A 6,210-nucleotide genomic window follows, 5' to 3' on the forward strand; every position below is an offset into this window, starting at 1 on the left:
GGGGGCGCCGGCCCAGACCCCCCGCCCCCAGCCCTGCCGCACCTGCATCATCATGCAGCAGGGGCTCTGCCCTGCCACCATTTGCCAGCTGATGTGGGATGCGGATTATGCCCTGCTGCTGCTTGCCCCCTTCTGCCTGGAGTGAGCCATGCCCACATCCCTCTCCCCCCGCCCTGGCTGGGCAAGCAACAGCAGGGCAGAGCCCCTGCCCCCAGCGCTGCCGCGCCCGCATCCTACACACCTCTGCCCTCCTCCTCAAGTAACGCACCCCCTGCCCCAGATGGGCAGCTTGTCCCAGCCCAGTCCCTCCTTCCCCCATGCCCCTTCCCTTCCCGGACCCCAACAGCTGAAGGCAGCTGTCAGTTGCCTATTTAGTCTGTGGCTGAATCTTTTTCCAAAGCTTTTCTGAATCAGTTCAGATGCTTCAAATAGGTTTAGGTTAGAGATCAGGAGGCAATGTTTTACAGTTAGGGTAGCCAGAATCTGGAACCAACTTCCTAGTGAAGTCCTTGCCCCTACCTTGGGTAAATTCAAAAAGAGGTTAGATGATCACCTGTCTGGGGTCTTGTGAACCCAGCATTCATTCCTGCCTGTGGCAGGGGGGCAGGCTAGATGATCTGTTCAGGTCCCCCCGACCCTAGCTACTATGAAATAGATTCAGAGCTTTTACTTGGTCAATTCGAATTCAGAGATTTGTCCCTGAATCGGGCCAGATCTCCGAATAGAATCAGCTACCGAAGCTTTGCACAACCCTAGTAACCAGCCTTAATGAGGTGCCAAGCACTTGGAGAGCAGGTCATGGGTGACTGGTGCCACCTTAAGGGGGGCACATGCCCCCCTCTCCACCTCCCCACGACCAGTCCCACCGACTGTAGGCGATCCTGCAGACCCAGGAGGGCGGGGGGAGTGGCTGCAGCCTCTTATGGGAGCAAGCACTGGCCGATCGCTGCAGCCACTCCCTGAAGCTCTTGCCTGCCCCTCCTGCCCATCGCCTAAGTGGCAAGTTCGGCCAATTGGGGTGCATGTACACCCCCTGCGTGTCGCCACTGGAGCAGGTTGTTCCTATGCAAATTAGTTCATGTTTAATTTGTCTTAAACTGCATTTTAATATTGAAACCAATGGAATTTGACAAAATAAAGCACCATTTGTGATTTTAGTGGCAGGCATCTTAAGTGACCCATATACTATTACTGGTATTTCCTGTGTAAAATGCAAGAAACAAATCATTAATACTTTCCATTGCATCACCTCTTTTATAGTCATTGTGTCCTCACACGGAGCCCAGTTAATTATGAGAGTTGGCTTATAGCGTGGGCTGTCACTTTGAGGCTCAAATAGCTAGTAGCGGTAATTATGTTACATGTTGATATGTGCCTTTGCACTAAAAGCAGTAACAGCTCTCGTCCCAGAATTGTTCCCTTTGATCCCAGACAAAAAGTGATTGATCTTCGAGGGTATTAGAAATGCTTTTGTAAAACAGGTGCTATTTTTAGAAGGAGCTAAGTTTGTCCTTCATTCCTAGAGTAACCTTTTTGGTATGGCAGAGACTCAGGACATTATTTATGCATCTCCTTAACTTGATGTTTACACAGTGGCCATGCTCTTTCTGTCCCTCTTTCTACAACAGTTTGGAAACTCACTACATTTCACATTCTAGATGAGAGGCCTCAATTGTGTGATCATTATATTTGCTGAGCCTGGCAAACTGGTAAACTACAGCATATATAACTTAAGCAGAAGAGTTGGGGCCAGTAATAGACCCATCCCCTGTGGATTGAGCACAAAATCTGATTTCAGCAAAGCTCTCTAATTTTTTAACTATGTTCATGCATAGTTCAAAAGCTAGTGCAAAAGCTGTGTGAAATGTATATGTGAATACAGAACTATTCAAAAGGCTTTCATTTTTTTTAAAAGAAAGCAGTTGCTGTGGAAGATTTTTGTGATGGAGAAAAGTTGGGCACAATTTTCAGTACAATTGTACCTGCTGACATTTTATTTGCTTTGTTTGCAAAGATTAAATATAGGTAAAGGGGTAGGCTCATTTTCAATGTGCAAATTGTTACCAGATTTGCCCATCACTTTGGGGTGTGCTCATTTATTAGGGGTACATTTATAGGGTCTTTGTAATTCGATCAATGTGCTGCCTTTGTTACTTGTGTTTCTATATGGAGCTGTATCTCTTCCCTCTAAGTCCTCACCCCCAATGGAGCTATCTTGCAGGACTTGGGTTCAATGGAGCTGGGTTCCTCCAACCACTGAATATCACATGCACACATGACACTCCTGACCCGGCCAGGTTGGTCAGCATGTACAGGCTGACACCCTCATATGCCAGGAATCAGCTCATTAAGGTAACAATAAAATGCAGTCAAACACAAGCACACAGGTGAACAGAATACCTCTGAATCTGGCTGGGTGTCCAGCTGACATCCTCATGGGCCAGCATTCAGTTCATTAGGGCAGTTTGAGCCAAATTGGGTCAATCAGCCTATATAGGCTGTGATCCCCTTATGTGTCTCAAGCTCGGCACGTCCCAATCTTTTGCCCTAACTGTGCTACTAGTGGTAACCTCTTGATGAGCAGGCCCCACAGTATTTTTGGCCTTTACAGAGATCTTTGGCTTAGATAAAAAAAGTGTTGTTGCAGAGCAAGTGGGGAGGGGGAAGTAGAGAAGGAAAAATACACCTGGTTACCACCAGTTTGACTGTAAAAGTTATTGATTGCTAACTTTATGAAATTTATGATGGTACTAGTAGTAATAGACATGCGAGGGAAAACAAAGAAAAACAATTGCGTTACCCTGGTTCAGTTGAGTATTTAGGGGAACCTAGCTTAAGCTTAACTAATAAAATTCAGGTTCAGAAAGCTATGCATAGAGAGAAAAAGAGGGAGAAAAAGAGCAAGAGCTGGGATCTCACCATTCCAAGGCAGTAGGGTGGTTTGTTGACAGGCAAAGTTCCTAGCACAATCATTGAAGGTTAAACAGGCAACCAGAAGAGACTATCTGTTTACCCCAGCTTCTCGAGAACAACAGTGGATGGCATCAGAGAGATTTCTCCCTCTTGAAGCACATTGTTTGCTGTTTTACAGCTTTCTTGTAGCTTAAAAGAATGCTTTGAAGAGGCTGGATTAAATTGTGTGAATCAAGAGGGTCCCAAGCCGTAATTGACAGGGAAAATCCTATTATATAAACAGTTTCAATTTGAATGAATTACCTTTTCCAGTGACAAGGGGTTATCTGGTTTGGAACATCTCAAGGAACTGATTAACAACCAGGAAAAACATCAAGTTTTAAGGAGTAACCAGGCACCTAGGAGCCATCTTGAAATTATTATGAATATAGAAGATATACTGGAAGGGCTTCTCAGATGGCCTAGCTATGCTTGCTTCTCAGATGGCCTAGCATGACTTTCAGATCTTACTGTAGTAGTTTAATGCAAGTTGATTGATTACTTGGAGTGTTCATAAACTTTGTGGGGAGGACTTCCACCAGTCATCCCAGGAAAAGTATGACAGCATTTGCGGTCAGGGCTCCAATGGGCTGGACATTGTGATGAACCCCTAACCATTGTTCAAATGTTGCCTGTACCTCCTCTGACTCGGTCTCTTGCTTCAGCATTCCCTAACCCGGCAACCGAGTTTTAGTCAATCATGTTTTAAATAGGCCTGCCATACTGGGAATGTATGGCCCGCGATGCCTATTAAACTTTCCTTCTGCTTAGTTCTGGTTAGATGAGGGGAGGGGAGGGGAGGGGGGAGAGATGGAAAAAGTCGTTTGTAAGTCCAGCAAGCTGGGTGCCAGGGCTCCCATACGAGCACAGAGCTGACAGGTAACAATACTTGTTTCTACGTGGCACATACTATGGAAGTGTTTGGTATGTGTGAAATTTTATAAAAACACTTTCATTTTCTCCTAACATGGGCAGAAATGTTTCTTTCCAGTCCCACTATCTTCTTTCTTTCCCCCAGAATAAGCAGGAACAAATCCTGTCACATGTTCAGCATTTTAAAATCTGTGGCCTGGTGGTTACAGGATGTAGTGCGTCATTCTTTGTCAGAATATCATTTGGGCTCACCCATCCATTTCAGTGTCATCAGCAGATGATAACCTTGCATTAGCCTCGCATTATCATTTTTCACAATCCACTTCATAAGATTCTCTGCACTTGTATTTTTATCCCATCTGTATTTTAAATAAAATAACTTCTTGAGAGCTTTATTTTAAAAGGGCAGTTTATGTCATTAGAATTAGCTCACCATAGCCTGTTGGCCATGTGCAGATTTATTAGATACATTTTTTAAAAACCGAAACATTTAATGGGAGGGGAGAGGGAAGGGACTGTGGGATATTTTTTGGTCGGTTGATAATTTAAGCAGAAAATACAATTAAGTGAGTCTGCTGTATTCCGCCATTTAAGGACTCTGGGGTGCTTAACGTGACATCTCTGAATTATGTACGCTGTTACTGCCCAGGATAGCAGTGCAGAACAAAAGAAGAAAACTTAAATGTCTTAAGGATCTGTGAACTGTTTTGTTGCTTCAGAATTAGTCATAAAAATTAAGAGTGGAAACACATGATCAGAAAATGGAGTTGGTGTAGATCCCATCTGTACTGTGAGAAAGATGTGTGCGATCTAGAAGTCAAAGTAGTTCTCTCTTTACAACTTTAGGTTTAATTTGCATGGTTTTGCGGTACTGAAAGTACCCTTATGAAAAGCTTTTCTCTCTCTTTAACCATTCTGCAGGATTTGATAGGTAACTCTGACCTTGCTTCAGAATTTTCCGAATGGATTAATTAAAAAAAAAAAAAAAAGTTACTGAATGAAGTCTTTTCATCTGTCTATTTTCTGTGGTCAACAAAAACTGCTTGGTTTCTACGTTCAACAGAACGTCATTTCCCACATGAATGTTGGCCAGGCACACAACTGCTTGGCTTCTGGGATCACAGGGCCTTTATACACCTACTTTTTCATCCTGCGACGCACTGAAGATCCACCGCTTCAGAGCAGACTTGATTAATATTCAACTGCGCTGCACACAGTTGTATAAGTGACGAAATGTATCAGTGCACAGAAAATGGCGGCAGTGCACTTTTGAACTAAAGCACCTCCAGTGTGTTTTAGTTCAAAAGCGCGCCACTGCCATTTTCTCAGCTCTGATGCGCATTTCACCACATGTACAACTGCAGGCATTGCAACACCAGGCACTTTCCAAAGCACACAGCGCTGCGGCGCTTACACCTGTAAAAATGCTCAAAGACATGTGCAGCCAGGCTACCATGGTCACAGGCTACAGAAAGAATATTCTCTCTTTTACTCCTTTACAGACTTTTAATGGCACATTTCAATACTGTAGGAATAAAACAGTGCAATTCTATTAAATACATTTTAGAGAACGTAGCGTAGCCTCTTATTGACACCAGAAGGTATGTAATAGGAAGACGTTACCCATGGGTGTGTATAACTTAAAAGATTCAGGCTTAATAGAAAAACTGTACATTGTTTACTCAGCTTTCAAAGACCCCCTGGTTATTGGAAACAGTACTCTGAGACTTCCTTGTACAGTCACTGTAGACTCTGACCAGGAATAAATGACAGCTAAGCTAGCTAGGAATATTTCCATTGTAAAACTAAGGAGCCACAAGTGTAAGGTCAATATTAGACGATAAAAGTTTTTCTACGAAGTAGGGGGTATTCAGAAAGCAGATACTACATACAGCATAGACTTCTGGCCTCCTAGAGCTGAGATTGGGAAAACAGTTGTGCCTTTGTAAAAGTAATAACTTATTTCCTTGAATCCAAAATGAGGTTCTTTTTCACACATTTAACGGTGGGGGCTAGTTTTGGATTTGAGTACAAGCTAGGGTAGGGGGGCAGACTTGGGCTCTGACCCAAAGTCAGAGTTGCAGCTACAGCAGCTGTTTGTGACCACCTCCACCTGCCACCTCTCCATGGCTCCAGCTTCACCCCTACTCTGACCTGGGCAGTATTGTTAACCCCACTGAGTCAAAAATCATGAGACAAACTCTTAAAAAATCAAGAAATTGGCATGTAAATCATGAGATGCTATTTTTGAAGTGTGTGCGTGGGAGTGGGGTGTTATTAGTCAAAGTGTAGGGGACTGGGTGCATGTGTGCGGTGTCTGGAGCCGGGGTGGAGAGGGTCCCCACACACTGGTGGGATGTGGGGTACTGTGGGTCAGGAGTGAGG

Source organism: Alligator sinensis, unplaced genomic scaffold (assembly GCF_000455745.1).
Source record: "Alligator sinensis unplaced genomic scaffold, ASM45574v1 scaffold1052_1, whole genome shotgun sequence".
Taxonomy (NCBI): Eukaryota; Metazoa; Chordata; order Crocodylia; family Alligatoridae; genus Alligator; species Alligator sinensis.